Source organism: Bufo gargarizans, chromosome 5 (assembly GCF_014858855.1).
Source record: "Bufo gargarizans isolate SCDJY-AF-19 chromosome 5, ASM1485885v1, whole genome shotgun sequence".
In the NCBI taxonomy this organism is placed as follows: domain Eukaryota; kingdom Metazoa; phylum Chordata; class Amphibia; order Anura; family Bufonidae; genus Bufo; species Bufo gargarizans.
The window spans coordinates 383589159-383610571 of NC_058084.1; positions in this window are offsets into that span (position 1 = coordinate 383589159).

Genomic DNA, 21413 nt, shown 5'->3' on the forward strand with positions numbered 1-21413 from the left:
GCAGTTAGAAAGATAATCATGACTTTGTATTTCAGTTATCACAGAACAAGAGCCGCTGTGTGGAATGGAAAAATGATCCTGCCTTTGTGAGTCTCATACATATTAGGGCTTATTCACACAACCAGAGTTTTGGTCGATGTGATGTCTGTGTGCGCAACATAGATCATACACCTCAGTGTTAGGGCTCATGCACACGACCGTATGTATTTTGCGATCCGCAAAAGACGGATCTGCCCAAAAAAAAGATGACATCCGTGTGACGTCCGTGTTGCATCCGTTTTTATTTGCAGATTTACAGTAACAATGCCTGTCCTTGTCCGCAAAACGGACAAGAATAGGACATGTTCTATTTTTTAACGTATGGACACGGAATGCACACTTCCATTTCCGTTTTTTTTTTCAAGCCTCATTGAAATGCACGCTTTCGCATACAGACCTCTAAAAAAAACGGAATGGAAAAGGATGAAAAATACGTTTGTGTGCATGAGCCTTTAGATCAGTGATTTTGAGCCACAACCAGGTGCGGATCAAAAACACAGCCTCTTACATCCAGTGACGTCTCCTCTGATGTAGACATTTTCTTTCCTTATCTTCTCCATTCAGACCAGACAGCCATGATTATATATTTCAGACGTGTCTTGTCTCTGCAGAGTTTGGCATACAGACATCTTAGATTCCTCACTTTTCTATCATCCTTTGCCCCAACATTGTTATCCTGCTCTGCTACCCCCCAATACTGTACCCGCTGGGCTCCCGAATACCCTTAAAAACTATACTGTAGAAATAACAGTGCCATACAGTCCCTCCATTGTAATAGTGCTTCCAGACGTCTCTCACTAATAATAGTGCGCCCTACAGTACACCCAATAGTGATAACGCTCCCCAAGACTGCCCCTATTAGTAGCAAAACCATCCATAATAATTTTCACATTTTGGAAAGTGGCCAGCACCTGAGATCTTTATTTTTTTTATTTTTCATATGGGAAAGGAGGTGAACTTTTAAATTTTTTTATTTTAAAAACATTTTAAAACTTTTTTACATTTATTTTAAGTCCCCCAAGGGGACTTTAACATGCAATCGTCTTATCACTTCTCCCATAGACTGCAATGATTCAACATCATTGCTGTGAATATATGCATATGGAGTAGCCTGTCAATCACCGCCCTGAGTGATCTTCTTATAAATGGTGGCTGGGATTATGTAAACAGCCGAGTGGGCCGCTGTTCTGCTGTTTGCGTAATTCCTATTGTAGAGAATGGGAGCTAAGCAAATAATGTAGTACAAATGCTGCTTCTATAGTGTATATATACATATATATATATATATATATATATATATACACACATACAGTATGTTTTATTAAATTTTTTATTAACCCTCCACATTACATGTACAGTACACTCACCATTTCTGTAAGTGACTGGACATCTGTTTACAGACTACATCCCCCCCCCCCCCCCATCTGCCTGTACCGACTACTAGCTGAAAGCTGCAAAGACAGGTATAATAATAATTAGGCAGGGTCTGCAGAGTAAGGGCTCATGTATATGACCATGGTTTGGGTCTGCATCTGAGTCCCATTTTTTGGCAGTCTGCACTACCTCCCGTGACACTCCCAGCGTGATGATGTGATGTCACCACACCAGAAGAGTCAGGTCCTGCTGCGCCTGCTGAGTGAGATGTATGTTCCATAGTGTAGAAGGTGTAACATACATCTCACTGTAACTTGCATCAGCTGGCAGGGTCAGTACTTTCACTGCTCATGACCCCCACACGCCTCACCCTGTTCCGTACAGTTAGTAGAGGCCTCTTCATTTAGTTAAGTGGTGGGGCCTGTGGCCTGTTTTTAATCCAGCCCTGCGCATTGCTGCCACCCCTACTTTCCATTAGATGGTGTCAGGAATAAAGACCGCCCTATCCCTAGTTGTTATAATGTTTGCTGTGATATTATATGTTTTATGGTTATATGTCGTAGTGTAACATATTCTGGTGTGATTTACATATATATACAGTGTGTATTTATGTATTTGTCTTACAAGGCCAGCTTCCATTTATGAATTCGTTTAAGGCTGCATAAAGAGAGAGTTGAGCTGTCTGCCTCGTACCTGGGAAACAGCCAAATTGTCCCCGGGAGGTAGCACAGAGCTGCTAACGAGGATGGGCTTGTTTGCTGGTTGCATCTCAGGACAGGGGACTGCAGACTCTCTGGAACCTTTTGTCAGCAGGGGGGTTCCTAAATAGAGAATGAACAATAATTTGTAATCCTTCATAACTTGTTCAAAAGGGCGTGGATGTCCCCAAAATCCAGCTCATCACCTCTGGTATGATGGGGGCATCGCATGGACACCAGACATGGCGTATCAACTCGCCTTCATCTTCTTAAAAGAAGGATCTCACCTTCCGAGCTTCCTGTACGTGTCACGTTGAAAGAGGTGGTGTCTGTAAGGTATTGACGGACCCCTCATCATGCTGCACGTTCATACCCAACAACACCGGCCCTAACGGTAAGGTCACATTGGCAATAAAGAAACTCAAGGATTTATCAATCGAGCTCAAAAGAAACTCAGGTATCGATAACCCTTGGGATCAGTATTTTGGCTGGTTCACTACCTGGAAACAGGCACTTGTACAGTTGGGAATTATTATCCTGATAATTATTATAGGAATAGCATTAGTTGCAACATGTATCATTCCATGTGTACGGAAACTGATAATGAAAGGAGTATCAAATATGTCATTTTATGAAACTCTGCTGCCTAATCCTGAAAACAACTCACATAAAGGATATAGAAAATATCTGGCGGTATACAGGGAAAAGGGCAAGGGTAAGAACCATATTATCTAAAGGACTCGGTGAGAGATGAATTATGAAGAAGGGCTGTGGCCTGTATCTTCACCAAGGAAACTGGGAAAATATCTTTTGGATATTTTCATACCTGTTCCCTAGATGGCCAGGGGGGCAGGCTGCATGTGTAATGAAGCCCAGCCCAGAGGGGCTGAGTCAGAAGTGTGAGGGAGAATCCCCCTCAGGCCTGCCCCTGGAGGGAAGACATAAAAATGTAATCCCTGGGATATTTGGTGTCCCAAAGCGGGAGATCCAATCAAATTGGTTTGTGCACCATTACTCTGCCCAAATCTCCTGGGAGAAAAAAACTTTTACCACCCAACTGCTAAGTATCAGAACTTTCTATGTTTTCTCCTTTTTATTTTACAATTGTTTGCCATTTACATATGTCTCTTGTTAATCATTTTTTGTAACCAAGTGCTGTCGATTTTTCATACATTAAACCTAAAAGTTTGATGGTTTGTCTTGTAACCTTAAAGGGGTTATCCCATCATAATGATCACTGTTAAATCTGTTAATGATTTGACAGTGATCATTTTTGTAAATATACTTTATTAACAAATCCCCACCGTTTAGGATAAAATTCATACCCACTTACCTGATTGTTGTGACTCGGTCTCCCCTGGTTACGACCATTGTTCTTCTCCAAAAGCCGGAAGGTCGCGCTTGCCCAGAAGACGACTCCTTTTCTCCCGGCCGGTCCGCTCGCTGTTCTGAACGCGCACGCTGCCGCGCATGCGCGACAGTGACTTCTTCCCAACCAGAATAGTACAGAGCTGCGAACGCGCACGCCGGCTCTGTAGGAATAAGTCACCATTGCGCATGCGCGGCGGCGTGCGCATTCAGTCCAGCGCGCGGCACGGCCGGGAGAAGACTTCAATCAAGATGAAGCCCGCCCCCAGCCAGAATCCAGGAAGTGAACGCGCGGTGGCAGCAGGTAAGTATGAAAACGCTTAGTGGGATAACCCCTTTAAGAAGAACCTGTTGGCTTCATGAAGAGTGTGTGTGCAGTCTGAGGCTGTATGCTGTTTTTCCGTGAGGCTTACTATCATGTGTGTGTCTGCTTGCGAGTGGAACACTCAGGGGTGTCCTGTCGGCCTTATAACGGGCAGGTGGGGGCAGAAAAAAGTTTTGTGTTATTGCGTGGGTGTGCTTGCAGGCTTCATGTGACGATTTATGCTCGAGTTACGACTAGGCGCAAGACGTTAACAGCATGTGAGGTGAATCAGCCTGAAGGGCTTGGGCAACCCTTGTCACGTGACGCGGTGGGCTGATCTGGTCCCCGGTACGTGACAGATTGCACCACTTGAGACAGCCACCTCACATTGCCTCGTTGGCGGTGCACCCCTGCAATTACCCAATGAATGAGTGAAATGCTCATTCATCTGGTAATCGGATCTTTTATGAAGTCACAAAAATAATTTTTTGCCAGCAGCAGATCATGCCATCTAATCACACTCTGCTTCTGGCAAATAATGATTCTGTATGAGGATGAGCGATGGCATTAGTGATCTCTCCTCGCCATACTGTGGAGAAGATTGCTGCATGTAAATGCAACGGTTTTCTTCACTGATGAGCAGGCGATTGTCGGGAAGCAACACTTCTGCAACGGGCGGCCTCCCCCCAGGTCCCTCTCTATATAAAACCCGTCCCGGGTGTAGGAATTGACGAGTGGTATAGTGCAGCCTAAAATGTCTCTCTATGTGTGTCACGGTGCTCCTACCTGGATACAGCTGGACCCCAGGCTTTGGGTCTGAAGCAATAAATAGGGGGAAAAATTGAGGGGTAAAAGAATAACTTGAGTCCAGACCTTGAGATTAAGTTCAATGGCAGCTTTACTTTGCATAAACGTTCTCCAAAACGGTTTACAGGCTTTGTCTTGGTTCCAGCAGGCTTTAGCATGAAACTGGCAGGCAAACTCCACTCTGATATATCTGTTTCTCTCTGAATCTGCTGTGCTGACAGGCTGGCTGTATAACTCAGCTTCTTCTGTTTGCTACACGTCTTCTCTGTAGTCTGACTTTGGGTTATGCCAGGGAACTTTTCTCCTGGCTCCTGAGGCTTTAAGCTTTGGCCTCCATGGCCAGCAGAGCTTAGGTGCTCTGGCTGGCATCGGCACGTCTGACTCTAACTGGTCCCCACCCTTCCTGCAGGAAATAGGACAAGCCCACTTCTCTCCAGAGGGGGGTTAGAATGGAATGGAAAGATCCATTGTACCTAAGTACAGCTTTGCCGTGTTTGCTGCCACCTGCTGGTGAACCAGGCACATTACATTAACATAACAGTTGCAAACAGATTAGGAATGCACATTGTGGAGGACCTGAAAATAAATGCATAAGATTACATTTTGTTAAACCAATAAAGACAGTAGCAGGGTGTAGAAGTGGTAACACCACTCTGGGGTGTTACACTTCCTTCCTGACGATAATCTGCTCAATCTAGCAGTGTAATAAAGGCCTAAGGCAGCCATACACATTCAATAGCTGTCAGCCACATGTCCCAACTCCCTCCCAGCTTCCCCATACATATACATGTTCGGCTCGGCCTAACGTGCATGTGTATTTAATGGGGAGGGGGCACAAAGCCACTGACAGACACCTCTGGTGGCGGCTTATCTCCAGGGAGATCAAAAGAATCAGGAAAAAAATGCGCTTCGCCCGATCCTTTTCTCCCCCAATATCATCTGTTGTGGAATCGGGAGTTCCCACACACATTAGACTGCAGGTTCAGCCAACAAAATACTAATGTGTATGGGGACCTTAAAATGGTTGTCTCGCTTCAGCAAATGGCATTGACCATGTAGAGAAAGTTAATACAAGGCACTTACTAATGTATTGTGATTGCTGGCTTGATTCATTTTTCCATCACATTATACACTGTTTGTATGCAGGGGTTCTGACCACCTTGCAACCCAGCAGCCGTGGCCGTGCCTACACACTACAGGAGAAGCACTTTTAACTTTCTCTACATGATAAAGGCCATTAGTTGAAGTGAGACAACCCTTTAAGAATGCAATGATAAAAAAAATCTTTGTCCTTAAGGTCCAAAAGAGGCAAGTCCTGAAGGGGTTAATAGAGGCTGTCCTTTATCTGGAACCTCCATTAATGAGGCAGAGTGAAACATAGCTATGGACAGGGTGCATGCCTAGGTGGGGGTCCCAGCAGATCACCTCCTTAAGCCATGTAAATATGATGCATGAAAAATAACCTTTTTTCTTTTTGTAAATTTTTTATCTTTATTCCAGAAATACATTATAGAATCATAAAAAGCATACATAAATATTTTATTCCTATATCCCCAACCAACCTCCCTAGACCCCACTCTCCACCCCAGAGAGCAAGAAGGAGAAAAAAAAAGTTATTTTATTTTTAGGGTACTTTCACACTAGCGGCAGAGTGATCAGGCAAGCAGTTCAGTCGCTGGAACTGCCTGCCGGATCCAGGCAAAACGTATGCCAACTGATGGAATTTGTAAGACTGATAAGGATCCTGATCAGTCTTAAAAATGCCTGAACAGTCAGAAAAATGCATTGAAATGCCGGATCCGTCTTTCCGGTGTCATCCGGCAAAACGGATCCGGCATTTATTTATTTTCAGCTTTTTTCCGGTGTGCGCATGCGCAGACCAGAACGACAGATCCGGCATTCCAGTACTTTGAATGCCGGATCCAGCACTAATACATTCCTATGGAAAAAAAATGATCCGGCATTCAGGCAAGTCTTCCGTTTTTTGGGCTGGAGATAAAACCGTAGCATGCTACAGTTTTCTCTTTTGCCTGATCAGTCAAAATGACTGAACTGAAGACATCCTGATGCATCCTGAACGGATTGCTCTCCATTCAGAATGCATGGGGATATACCTGATCAGTTCTTTTCCGGTATTGAGCCCTTTTGACGGATCTGCAAAACACCAATGGCGTCCGTGTGCATTCCAAAAAATGCAGAACGGCACAGACAGCCATTGATTAAACTGCCTATTCTTGTCCGCAAAACGGACAAGAATAGGACAGGTTATATTTTTTGGGTGGACCACGGAACGGAGCAACGGATGCGGAGAGCACACGGAGTGCTGTCCGCATCTTTTGCGGCCCCATTAAAGTTAATAGGTCCGCATCCGAGCCGCAAAAACTGCGGCTCGGATGCGGACCAAAACAACGGCTGTGTGCATGAGGCCTTAATTTTTTATATGGAGTTAATCAATTCATGTGAACATCGTGCCATAGATTTCTTATTTTTGACTCCTTTAAAAATTGCAGATAATTAGTTATATGTAAAAAATCTTCCCCATCATCTTCTAAATTCCCTAATAACTCTTCCATAGACTTTAATGTCCCACCCTTAGTATACTGTGCTATAAACCACAATCCCTCAGTAATCCAATACTTAGCTTCACCCACAAACGTAGTTTCCCCCAATGACCTATTATACCATAAAGGAGTCATTTGTGTAATTCGCTCCCAACCCAAGTATTTCTTAACTGTGCCCCAAATCTTCACTAAAGACTTCACCATTGGAATTCTATATACTCCCTCGCTGTACAGTTGTTCTGATTCAAGTAGTGCAAACATATTTGGCAATGAACCCTCACTATTGCTCACCAAATATTGTAAAAAAAATCCACCTGTTCCCATTTCATTATCAATGCAATATTGGCCACCAAATAATAAAGCTTCATATCCGGTACTTCCAAACCTCCTTGATCATAAGCCCTTGTGAACCAAAGTAGTTTTTTCCTCACTCTCTTACCCGCCCACAGTAGTTCATTAAACATATTCTTCATTTCATTAAAAAACAACCAGATTGTCACCGTTTTTGCTTTTGTGATCAACAATAAACCATTAAAACAACCAGTTTATAGTGCCTCGGACTGCCTTGCATACTGGTTCACTGGGTGGATACAGGCGCAGCCTGCCCCCATGCCAACATTATATGTGGTGCATTCGTTATCCTTTGGCTAGAGGATTGTGCTGTGGATTCGCCACATTTTAGTTGATGTAAAAATTCTATAGAACACCAATGTGAGCAAAGACTAAGGTTCACATCGTGGTATCATTGCATGATTTCATGATTAAGTTGCATTGTTTCTGCCACAATTCTTACTTAATTTGATGTTCTCTATATGCTGTTGTTCTGTATCAGTAATGCACTTCTCTTGTCCTTTATATATGACACTACACAGTGCCACTTCACTAATATTGTATATATAACACTGCACAGTGCCACGTCTATTGTTCTGTATATAGGACACGGCACAGTGCCACTTCACTAATCTTGTATATATAATACTACACAGTGCCACTTCACTAATCTTGTATATATAACACTGCACAGTGCCACGTCTATTGTTCTGTATATAGGACACGGCACAGTGCCACGTCTCTTGTCCTGAATACCTGAATATATGGACACTGCACAGTGCCACTTCTCATTTCCTGTATATATAGATACTGCTCACTTGCTCAGTAACATTTCTTTTGTCCTATATGGAAACTACTGAGAGAGACCCCGCTGATGTGTTCTCCTACACCAGGCAGGATGAAGAGAGGATCCTCCACGATTTGGTGAGCGACTGCACGTTTTTGTCCACCCCGTCAGTTACAGAGCTGAAAAAAGGCTATGAGGCGGATGGTAAACGACTGGCATCTATGGAGCTGCATCTGGCGACTTTAGCGGAATACTATAAGTCGCACAGAATCCCAAGGGGTATGCGCTCCCAATTGAAACCAAGTCTGTTTCCAGCGGACAGTAAGTTTGCGCATAAATTTACACAAATTTCAAACAAATACGCCCTTGATGTGATACTATTGAATTTGGAGTTTCTGCAATATGAATTGGGCACGGTACGTGAGCACTTTGAAGGAGCTCTGATTAGGCTCAAGGAAGCCCTCCCTGTACAGGACTTTGACACATATTTGACCAGTTGCTCCACCTATTTGGATAAATACAAGAAAGAACAAGAAGCGATCAAACGACGCAAATGGCAGCGGGATGAAGAGGACTATAGACGAGGCAATGTCTATACCTGGCAGGAACCAAAAGGACAGAGACGTCAACCATTCTCTGGTAATTCCAATAACAACAAATGGAATAACTCCAATTCTAGGAGGAAAATGGTACCTACCAATGATGAAGGAGCCATTCAAGTCACACAGCAGCATGATTTTTTAGGCCCTGCTATGGATCCAAAACGACCAGACGTGGTGGGCGGAGACAATTCAAATGGAGAAAAAGAACAACGGAGTGTAAGGAATCGGCCAGCAAGGAGAAAGAATCCATAGTGGTAAATATATCTTCCCATGAACTGACCAGTGCACAGACCGATCTTCTATCTAAAGGTCTATCCTTTTGTCCCGTGGTGGGAGTGGACTGGTTCCAATTGGAAGTAGACCTGCAAAAAATTTTTAGAAGTCTTAAGTTAAAGGTGTGGTTTTCTGAAACTGATAGACAAATGAATAATGTTGATACCCAGCGTGGGTGTGAACTCTCCCTTCGCGGTGTAGGCTTATACGCCAAGGGGGACTTCACACCACAGATTAAGAATCCAGCCATTGACACATATATCAATGCAGTGAGGGCTGACATTGAGGCACTGAAGGAGTCCATAACTGTGGGAGGCCTCAGACATCCTAACATGACGTCTGCGGAGATGTGTGCGTTGGGTGAACTTTGCAACAACGGCTCCCTCACGGTCAAACCGGCCGACAAGGGGGGAGCCGTGGTTGTGATGGACACCCAATGGTACATCTCCGAGATATTGAGACAATTAGGAGACTCCCTGGTATATAGGAAACTCAATCATGACCCCAAGTTTGAGGTTATTAAGGTCATCACAGGATTACTGGATGGAGCCCTGTCAAGGGGTCTGATTGATGAAGCCCTGTACAAATATCTACTGATTACACAGCCAAAGACACCATTGATATATGTGTTACCTAAAGTTCATAAAAGCTTACAGAATCCCCCTGGGAGACCCATAGTGTCCGGGAGGGAGTCAGTGTTCTCAAATTTGGCCATCTTCTTAGATAAGATACTGAGATGTTATGCTGTTGGGGCAAAATCATATGTACGAGACACTGGTGATTTTCTGAATAAGATTGCTAATGTACAAGTGACGACACATACGCTGCTGGTTTCTTTTGATGTGGTGAGCCTCTACACCTCTATCAACCATGATAGAGGTGTGGAGGCAGTCAGAAGGTTTCTGGCTCAATCCCCATACACTGATGAATGTAGGGAGTTCATATTGGACCTGCTCGGTGTAGTCTTAAGGTACAACTATTTTGCATTTCAGGATGGGTATTACTTACAACAGCGGGGAACCGCAATGGGTTCAAATATGGCGCCTACTTATGCCAACATGTTCATGTCTGCCCTAGAGGCTGAACACGTCTATGTATCCCACCACTACAGCCGAGTGCGGGGGTGGTGGAGATACATAGATGATGTTTTTGTCATCTGGGAGGGCACTGAGGATGAGTTGGCAGAGTTCCACACGTTTCTGAACAATATGGATCCTGAGATCCAGTTCACGCTTGTATACTCCACCGAGCAGGTCCAATTTTTGGATACCATGGTAAGAAAACAGGGTACCTCACTGGTCACTGACCTTTACATAAAGCCAACAGACCGTAACAAGCTATTGAGGTTTGAGAGCTGCCATCCGAGATCTATGGTTAAGACTTTGCCACGGAGTCAGTTTCTCCGTGTGCAACGCATAGTGAAAGATCCAGCATTGTGTAAGACTAGGTTGTTGCAGATGGCAGACAAATTCACCCAGAGAGGATATCCGAGGAGTTTGGTATGTAGACAGTTGGATGGGATCGGAATTAGGAGGACTAGTGAGGTTACCAAACAGAGTAGGGTGCCTTTCATTTCCACATATAATGAGGGCAGCTACCAGATAGCGGGAGCCATTAAGAAACATTGGCCGATATTAAACAATAGCTTCAAAAAGGTGAAGGAGTTTGCTGTGCCCCCCTTGATGTCGTACAGGAGAGCGGATAGTCTGAGGGACAAATTGGTGAGGGCTGATGTTACCGGGGGTAAGGCCCCAGTTCAAACTTACATAGGCCGCAAGAAAAATGGGTGCTACCCATGTTTAAATTGTGTTAACTGCAACTATATGTTGAAAGGGGATAAATTTGTACATCCGGTACTGAACACCCGGTTTGAAATCAGACATTTTCTGACCTGTGATAGTTCATTCGTGGTATACCTCCTGTCTTGCCCCTGCAATCTACTTTATGTGGGGGAGACAATTTGCGAGGTCAAGACCAGGATGAACTATCACAGGTATTCGATCCGACAGAAGAGGAGAGATCTTCCGGTGCCCAAACACTTTGTGGAAGCAGGACACAAAGAAAAGGACCTCAAATTCAGGGTCATAGACCACATCCCCCCACTTAAAAGGGGAGGCAATAGGGAGAAATTGTTGAAACAACGTGAGATCCTGTGGATACACAGACTACACACACTGAAGCCAGATGGCCTTAATGCGGAGTGTAGATGGGAACTATATTGATAAAGGAAATATGTGTATAGCTCATCAACGTGGGGGTTTCTTGTTCGTTGAGTCTGGTGTAGGAGAAACGTAACAGTGCACGCCTTTTTGAACATACTAATATGATATACTGACACTGTATTTTTTCTATTCCAGGATGTTTTGATTAACTTGATGAACTTTTATCTTGGTATTGGATGGAGCCACCCTAGTCCTTGGATAAGGATCTGATTTTGAAATTACATGTGGACGCATATGGGACGACGTCAGACGGCCTGGGATCAGTACATGATTGCACTATTTGTCCAACACTGTTTTATATTGTACTTATAGACTGCTGATGTATGCGCGTCTCTGACCACATATTTGATGGTCAGTGACTTGACATACACGCTATCTTGAATCTGTGTATGCTGATGGGATGAGTGTGTCCCATGACAGCCACACTACATGAAGTTATTGGTGATGGCAAAGGGAGACGATATAATCGCCTGAGCTAATGGCTGGGCTTGATTTTCCTCCCCCTTGGCCATTTCCAATTATACTGTTATTCTGGATTTGTGCGCATGTAGTTGCCCTGGCCGTGCTGGGCTCGTCCGCTGGTCTAGGCTTGTTTGCGTCGCCATGGTGACGGCGGGGTCCCGCCTGCGACGTGACGTGCGCTGAACCACATGGTCTGGCCTCCCTCCCCCAGCAGCTGCGGCTCCTGCGTGCGTTCCGGTGGATGACGCTGCGGTCCATTGGAACGTGACGTGGGGGCGTGGCGCCGTCGGGGGCGCGGCCAGAGCTGTCGGGTCCGGCGCATGTGCACTGCCGACTAGGGGACGCTAACGCTGAAGGCATGGCGATGTTGACAAGCATAATGTGCGTAGATGGTGAGCTCCCTCCAATTTTTAATATGGTTCAGCTGCAACTGCAGCATATGATTTTAACTCTGTGTGTACTGCACTGTATAATGGTCACTGTATAAAAGGGGCTTGGATCCTCTATACATTACGTATTGTATATGCACTATAACTGCTGTACACATCACTTATGTTTTTATGAACAAGATGTACACTTTTGATGCACGTAAATGTGTAAAAGTATTATGTTTACTATATCTGGACATCATGTGACTATGCAGTCCCAGGTCATGTGACTTGATTGTTAACAGGTGTAATCACTGAATGTCACTTATTTGTCTATGTAGTGTGGGTATATATACCCAGTTATTTGCACTGTTATGTAGCTTGATAAAGGCCTCATTGAGTAGGCCGAAACGTCGCTTGGATTAAAGTTTGGGGTCTTCACCCGTACACTAGAAGCTGGAAGTGCTGCCTCGTTATTTCGTCTACTATATATATATATATATATATATATATATATATATATACACACACACGTATATATCGCACTTCACAGTACCATGTCTCTTGCCCTTTATATATGGACAGTGCAGCGTCCCACTCGTGTACGGGGGCACTGCAAAGTTTGTCACACTCATGTTATTTGCATATTTCTGTGACTTAGCAGTAACATCCCTGTTAACAGTTCAGGCCTAGTTAGGAGTTGGTTGGAGTGGAAGGAGCTGGAGTGAGGAGCTGTCACGAGGGTGTCAAGAGCCACGTCTGACTCCGTTATACCCGGGGTCAGGAAGTCGCAGCGGGTGGCTGCGCGCTCTATGTCTAAAGATCACTGTGTTTCTTAGTGATTGTTTTCTGTGTTTGCCTTGCTATCCTTTTTGTCTCACTCAGGGATCCGTAGCTTCTCCTCCTCAGCTGTTTCTTGTCTGCCACTCCCAACCTCCTTATATTCTCCTCTCACACTTCTCTAGTTGCCAGTTATAGAGCTTCCTGCCTGGACATCTATACTGACCCACTGGAGCTGTGAATCCTGGTTGTTGTTCCAGAGTGCTACCCTCCGGATCCCTGTTGGGCTTTTTGTTGTCTCCTGTTGTCGCCCACCTGGGATTATATGTTTAGTCTGTATTGTCTGTCCTCCCCTTGGTGTTTTCCTTTAGAGCTAGTGGTGCGGACTAGTGTTCCCACCGCCCTGTTCACTATCTAGGGCTCATCTTAGGGAAAGCCAGGGTTTTAGGCACGTGATTGGCGTACGGGTGAGGAACCCGTCTAGGGACGTCAGGGCAGCCAGGTGCCAGCCGCAAGGTGAGTCAGGGGTCACCACCTTCCCTCTCACTTGGGCAGGGCCTTCCTCTTTCCCTCCCTCTGTGTCACGTATGTGATAGTCACGCCGATCGTGATAGGAGCAGGGGGAAGGAGAGGACCCCCTCCTCTCAGGTCTCTTGGGTTCCAAGGCCCAGGGGAGCCAATTCGTTGTCTCAGTTGTCAAGCCAAGAAACAGGCAGAGGTGGGACCTTCTTCTACCATCTACTCTTCTGGAGTGCCAGGTGACTTTATCATTTCTATGTAAAAGACAAAGGAAGGACAATAGCCATGATACTAGGCTTTTAGGCGCCTTTGTACCAAAGTGAAGGTTTATTAGCTCCCGGCAGCCTCACCGTTACTTCAAAAGACAGACAGGCCATCTGTTGTAGCACTTGGGTGTAGAAGATAAGGACCTAAACCGACGTTACTGAGATTAAAACAAGGCAAAGAGCTAAGTACCAGTGAGAAGATACCTTTCATAATCTAGCAAGACTTGAGCCTGATACAGGACCACACATAAAGCCTGTTAAGGGATTTACAGTATTCAAGCTCCATATACATGAGAGACTGTTTATATCTGAATTTAAATTACTGTCAAGACCCTGCTTACAGTAAAGTTCTGAGTTGGATTTGAACCCCGTCTCCTTCTTCCACTACCATACTGCAACCACTCATCATTTTGCACCACCAAGCTGCTGGCGTCACGATATTATCTAATTCAGGGGCCCAGCCGCACAAGCACCCAGAAATCCAATCACCATCAAGGGCACCTCAATCACCATCTGGCCCGTGTCCCCTGGAGAAGAGTGTGCCCCGGAGAATCTAGTGCTGTTCTCCCCTTCACTGCAGCCCGGCCTAGGGAGCATCACTGTGAGTAAAGAACTAACTGTTATTATTTCTTGGTACACCGTCACCTCACAAGTTGTACCCCTGTGGCCTGGGTGTTGCATATATATGGACACTGCACAGTACCATGTCTCTTGTTATATATACATATATATATATATATTTTACACTGCACAGTACCATGCATCTTGTCCTATATATATATATATATATATATATTACACTGCACAATACCATGCATCTTGTCCTATATATATATATATATATATATATATATATATATTACATTACACTGCACAGTACCATGCATCTTGTCCTATATATATATATAAATAACGAGGCAGCACTTCCAGCTTTCAGTGAACGGGTGAAGACCCCAAACTTTAATCCAAGCGACGTTTCGGCCTGCTCAATGAGGCCTTTATCAAGCCTGATAAAGGCCTCATTGAGCAGGCCGAAACGTCGCTTGGATTAAAGTTTGGGGTCTTCACCCGTTCACTGAAAGCTGGAAGTGCTGCCTCGTTATTTATTTATTGTATATCGTGGAGGAAGAGCCGACCTCTGTGGGGATTTGCACCCAGTCCACCAACTCTGACTGTGCTGCTGCACTATCTGTGTTTTATTTATATATATATATATATATATATATATATATATTACACTGCACAGTACCATGCATCTTGTCCTATATTTATGGACAGCGCACAGTAACACTTTCTGTTCCTGTCCTGTCCTGTATATATTACAAAACACAGTACCATGTCTGTTGTCCTTTATATCTGGACACTGCATAGTACCATATCCCCTGTCATGTATTTATTTTGGTGTGTGGGGTCTATACGTGCTTTGGAGGTCTGTTTTTACTTTGGAGTGTGCAGCGTGTACCTGTTTTGGAGGTCTGGGGACTGTATTTATTCTGGGATCTGATTTAGTCTGGGGACTGTATTTAGGCAGGGGTTAGTATTTTAGAGTCTGGTCTGTATTAATTTAGAGGTTCTAATCTCGGTCTTTATTTAATCTAAGGCCTGTAGATATTATGGAGTCTGGTCTTGTGTCTTTAGAAGATCTGTATTTATCTTGATCCTTGGGGGGGTCCGTATTTATTTTAGATTGTGGGGTCTGTACCCATTATTTTTACAGCCTGGGGACTATTCATTCTGCCATCTGTAATTAGTATTGGGTCTCTATTTATGCAGGAGGACTGTATTTTAGAGTAGATTCTGTATAAGTTTAGGGGGTCTGATCAAGGTATTTATTGACTCTAGAGTATGTATTTATTTTGGAGTCTGGTCAGGGGTCAGTATTTGTTTTGGGTGTCGGCTCGGGAGTCTTTAATATGTAGTATGGTATCTGTATTGTTTTAAGGAATCAGTATTGTAGGGAATAGTACGAGTTTGGTTTCAGGTCTGTTTTTATTTTTTGGTCTGTTATGTATTTAATTTGTGGTCTTTTATTTACATTGATGTCTGTACTTATTTTGGGGTCTAGAGTCTGTATTTATTCTGGAGGTTGAGACTGAATACACTTTGGAGTCTGGTGTGGGGTATACTTAGATATTTTTTTAATGGTTGTAATACAGGAGTCATATCCACTACTTGTGATTATTTTAATGATATTTGTAGAACATGGCCTCCTGTATGTTAAACAGTAGGCATAAGTTAAACATTTTTGTACTTCACCTAACACATTCTGTAAGTTGGAATATCCCAGGTATAACTACTGAAAAGTAGTGCTGGAGCCTGAGGAGGTAAGTAACCACTGGACACCAGGTACTTTCTATGAAAGATTTTTTTCCCCAGCTATCTTCTCTGCCCCTTCACTATCGCCTACTGTGTGCCACCTGCTCCGACCTAGGGAGTCCCTTTGTCTTTACAACTCCCCTCTGCCAGCTTGCATCAACCCCTGTCATTGCTGTCCTCCTCTTTGCAGGTAGTGGTACACGCATGAGGGGGAATAGGGTTCAACAGGTCTGGAATCCCTCCCGGACAGGTTTTCTTATTATTTTAACTAGGAAGTAATCTGCTAAATGTGATTTTCATCATGCAAAATACTCACAGCTTCTCACTCCTATCTACTTCTGCTGTGGGGTCACTTAGATTTTTTTTTCAGGGCCACTTTAAAAGGTTTTTCCGAGATTTTATAACTGATGACCTATCCTTAGAAAAGGCTCACAGTATCTTTGTATACATATACATTTATTAAACAGATAAAACAATCAATTTAAAACCACCTTGATGCATAACCATGTTCCCATTAACATACAAAAATGCGGCGCTCACACATATATCAGGATAAAACTGGAGTACTCCAGTTTTCTCTCCAAAAACTTGTTTTGTATACCAAAAATTCCTCTGGTATATATATATATAACACCTCTGGTATTTAGAACATATAGCCAGTTACTTGAATCAGGCTGACTCTACTAACGTCATGTAAATTAGAAATAACGTTCCAGTAGTTGGAACCCTACTGGTTCAGAGGATTATGTCCTTGTACAATCGCTGAAGTTTTCGGATGTTCGAAGTTACGCGCTCAAACAGCGCTTGTTCCTGCCTCGGTTCCCGATGAACAAACTGCGATCCGCAAGGCTGCAGTGATGCAAGACGTAGCTGGTGTAGCAGAGTTCTGTGAGTATAACAAACTTCTGTAGATGTAGCAGAGTTAAATCGGTACAGTGAAAACTCTGGTCCATCCCGATACTGTTTGGCCGTGCTCAAGTTTCAATTCACACAGGCCCAAAACAAAAATGTTGGTGTAATTTCTCTGCAGCAGACGACAGAAAACGTTCAGAGAGCTGGACGCGTTTCGGAACTATGTTCCTTCCTCGGTAGTAAATGATATAATGGTTAAATAGGGACATATTGGTTATGCTATTTATACTCTCTTTAAGTATACTATAAAACATGGACTGGAATATACAATCTTTCACACTGGTTGCCCTTATCATTCACAGCTGTAATTAATACTCGTACTTATGGACTGATGTATACATAAAGAGTAAATACATAATAAATAAATAAATAAATCTGAAAAAAAAAAAAAATAATATGAAAAGGATAAAAAATGAAAAATAAATAAAAATAAAAGAAGACAAAAGAAATGGAAAATTCGGTGGCTTGTTCTAGGGGATACAGGGAGGGGGGAAGGTGCGGAGGGGGGGGTCCATACGCTGATACACAGCCTGGCATCGACTCCCTGTGCTACCCACCCCACCCCCCTTACAAGAAACCAAATATTTCCAGTTCTGAATTAAGTTCCTCAGGCATCAAGGATACAAACTCGAAGATCTTTTCGGATTCACATCTTGACATTTTGGTCACAAAGCTCCTCTCCAATCTTCCTTGACATATTGGATGGCCATGTACTTCATTCCCCTGGGGTCACCTGCATGGTGTATTTTAAAATGTTTGGACAATGGATGCATTTCTGACTCTTTTTTTATATTATTAATATGCTCCGAAATCCTGGTTTTAAATACTTTTTTTGTACTGCCTTGGGCACTGGCATTGTATTAAATAAATCACTGCCTTACTGTTGCATGATAAGATTTCTTTGATTTCCGATTTAAAACAGTTAGTTGTTGAAGTTACTTCCTTGATATTCCTCTCAAATTGTATTTGTTTACAATTGTGGCAACAGCCACATCTGAAAAAACCTTTAAAGTTGGACCAGGGAGTTATTATGGATTTTGATTTGTTTTTCCTTATTGTCGGTGCCATCTTGAGTCCCAAATTTGGTGCTCGGGTGTAGATTATTGGAGCTCGGGCTGAGAGTTTGAGGCCAAGCTGTTTATCTGCCTTTAAACGGTAAAATAATTTTAGACATAATTTCGTCCTTCTCAGTCGTCACAGGGGCCATCTTTGGCTTAAAGAAGGATGCTCTGTCTAGTTGTCTTACCTTCTCTATAGATTCATTAAGGAGTTCTTCCGAATAATGTTTTGAAAGAAATTGCATTTTCATAGTTTGTGCCTCTTTCTTAAATTGCTCTGATTTTGTACAATTTCTTTTTAGACGCTTAAACTGGCTAAATGGCACGTTTAAGAGCCATCCAGGAAGATGACAACTTGTATTGCGGATGAAACTATTTTTTGCTACATCTTTTTGGTAAGTACTGCACACAAATGTCCCTTGGTTCTTCTCTATCTTGAGATCTAAGAATTCCACTGTTTGTGTATTGATGTTGGGTGTAAACTTATATTGGTTAACATTAATCTTGTCTATGAATTGTAATAAAGACTGATGGGAACAATCCCAAATTATTAAAATATCATCAATATAGCGCTGCCATAGGGCCAGGTCCGCCCCAAGCTTCGGGGTGATGGTGTCCTGCTCCCAAGCTGCCATGAACAGATTGGCATAGCTTGGGGCAAACCTGGTGCCCATGATCAGTAAATAATAACAAAAAAATAAAAATAATTGTGAGTGAGTACAAAATTAATACCTTACTGTGGGTAGCACAGGGAGTCAATGACAGGCTGTGTATCAGCACATCGACCTCCCCTGCACCTTCCTCCCCTCCCTGTATCCCATAGAACAAGCCACTGAATTTTCCATGTATTTTTTATTTATTTTTTATCCTTTTCATATTTTTTTTTCATATATTGTTTTTTATTAATTATGTATTTACTCTTTATGTATACATCAGTCCATAAGTACGAGTATTAATTACAGCTGTGAATGATAAGGGCAACCAGTGTGAAAGATTGTATATTCCAGTCCATGTTTTATAGTATACTTAAAGAGAGTATAAATAGCATAACCAATATGTCCCTATTTAACCATTATATAATTTACTACTGAGGAAGGAACATAGTTCCGAAACGCGTCTAGTGTGTATGTGACCCAGCACTCTGAACGTTTTCTGTCATCTGCTGAAGAGAAATTACACTGACATTTTTGTTTCGGGTCTGTGTGAATTGAAACTTGAGCACGGACAAACAGTATCGGGACGGACCAGAGTTTTCACTATACCGATTACCGGCTACTTCTTGCATCACTGCGGCCTTCAGTGTGCTACACCAATACGGATCGCAGCATCCGCTTCCTTGGCTGGTCACGTGGGAGGCCACGGTGACTCACAGTTTGTTCATCGGGAAGCGAGGCAGGAACAAGCGCTGTTTAAGCGCGTAACTTCGAACATCCGAAAACTTCAGCGATTGTACAAGGACATAATCCTCTGAACCAGTAGGGTTCCAACTACTGTACTGGTAACATTATTTCTAATTTACATGACAGATGGCTATATGTTCTAAATACCAGAGGTGTTATATATACCAGAGGAATTATTGGTATACAAAACTAGTTTTTGGAGAGCAAAAGGTCATTTTAATTGGAGTACTGCAGTTTTATCTTGATATATGCGTGAGCGCCGCATTTTTGTTTGTTAATGGAAACATGGTTATGCATCAAGGTGGTTTTAAATTGATTGTTTTATCTGTTTAATAAATGTATATGTATGCAAAGACACTGTGAGCCAGCCTAATTGAGTATGTAATCATTACATTCAGCTGTTGAGCTACCCTACAAGGCATTGTGCCTGGATTACCAGTGAATTTCCTGGTGACGGACTCCATCAGGCAGGTTTAGAACAGGAGTTTAGCCTACTGGAGTGCGTCTTTCAAACAGTGGCCACACTCAGTGGCGTAACTACCATAGCGGCAGACCATGCGACTGCTATGGGGCCCAGGGCAAGAGGGGGCCCAGTCTTAGTTGGGATTATCTCCTCTTCTACTGGAGGTGAAAACTTAATCAGAACTCTACCCTCTAAAGGAACAACTTTTAGCAAATGAGGCAGTGGAAAAATGCCCCAAAGGGCATTGATAAGGGTTTACGCAGAAACCCTTCTGTCCTGTGTGGGGGGGGCCTGGTTTGGTCCTTGCTATGGGGCCCTTACTTCTCTATGTATGCCACTGGCCATGCTATAGTAGAAACATAGGAAGATCAGACACATGGACCCTGATAAAAAGAACTTATTCCATGCAGATTATTATTTTCTTCCAGGTACATAGAGATTTAGATTTCATTCGAGATGAAACAGAACGGCCAGTCCTCAGGAATTAACTGCATTTTCTTTCAAATGTCTGATCCACCTATTGGGAAGTGTTAATACACCAAGTCACAATAAATGACATGATTTGACACTTTTCTCCTTCAGCTAAAGATACACAAGCAGCCTTTTAACAAGATGAGGGCATGTGGGAAAAAGAAAGCTAATATATGGGATAAATCACTTTAAAAATAAATCTCTTTAATTGGCATAATCCTCCCCCATTCGCTCTAAAAATAATGTACGTGTCCTCGTTTTCAAAGCAAATGATCCCCAAAAAAACTTTTGCTCGAAATCTTGGCACTGTATACATATAATCTAATGGCTGCCTTTAGAGATTAGTGAATCGAATCTCACAAATGCCTCGAAGCTGAATTTCCTCGTGCTTCGTGGTAGCGAATCAATTTAACCTGAAATAGTGTAAAAAAAAGATCTTGACCGAAATCCCATCCCATCCCGGCCAGCGTGATGACGTCATCTCGAGCCGCATCTTCAAGCAAGATGGCGGAAGCCAGCCCGTCGCGAGCAAATGGAGGCGGTAAGTTGGATAAAAGAAATTAAAATTATGTTAATTTTACACTCAGATGCAGGGGGTTAATGTATAAAGGCGGCATCTGAAGGGGTACAATGATGGGATGCAGTGCTATCGCAGCTCCCTGTCATTGGACCCGCTAATACAAAAAAATGCGCTTCGTGACAAAGTAATTCATCAAGCCATCTCAGGGTACATAATAAATAAGGTGTTATGCTTTTCAATGTATTGTGTAGTTGCATTGATAAGTGTGCCCCATTCAATCCCTTGATCTTTCACTCTGTGGCTGGTTAAGATAATGTAAGCTAGCAAAGCTTCATGGGAAGAAAAATACTTTACCACGGTCTCTGAAGGAACATGATATGATTTTTTTTCTGACAGATAAAAGCTATTCAGAACTGGCAGGTTTATGCAAGAGCTCCGGTATCTCTGATGGCAAAATTGGTACTGCAGACTGTACTTTTTTTTTTTAAATTTTTTTTGCTGGACATTCAGTAA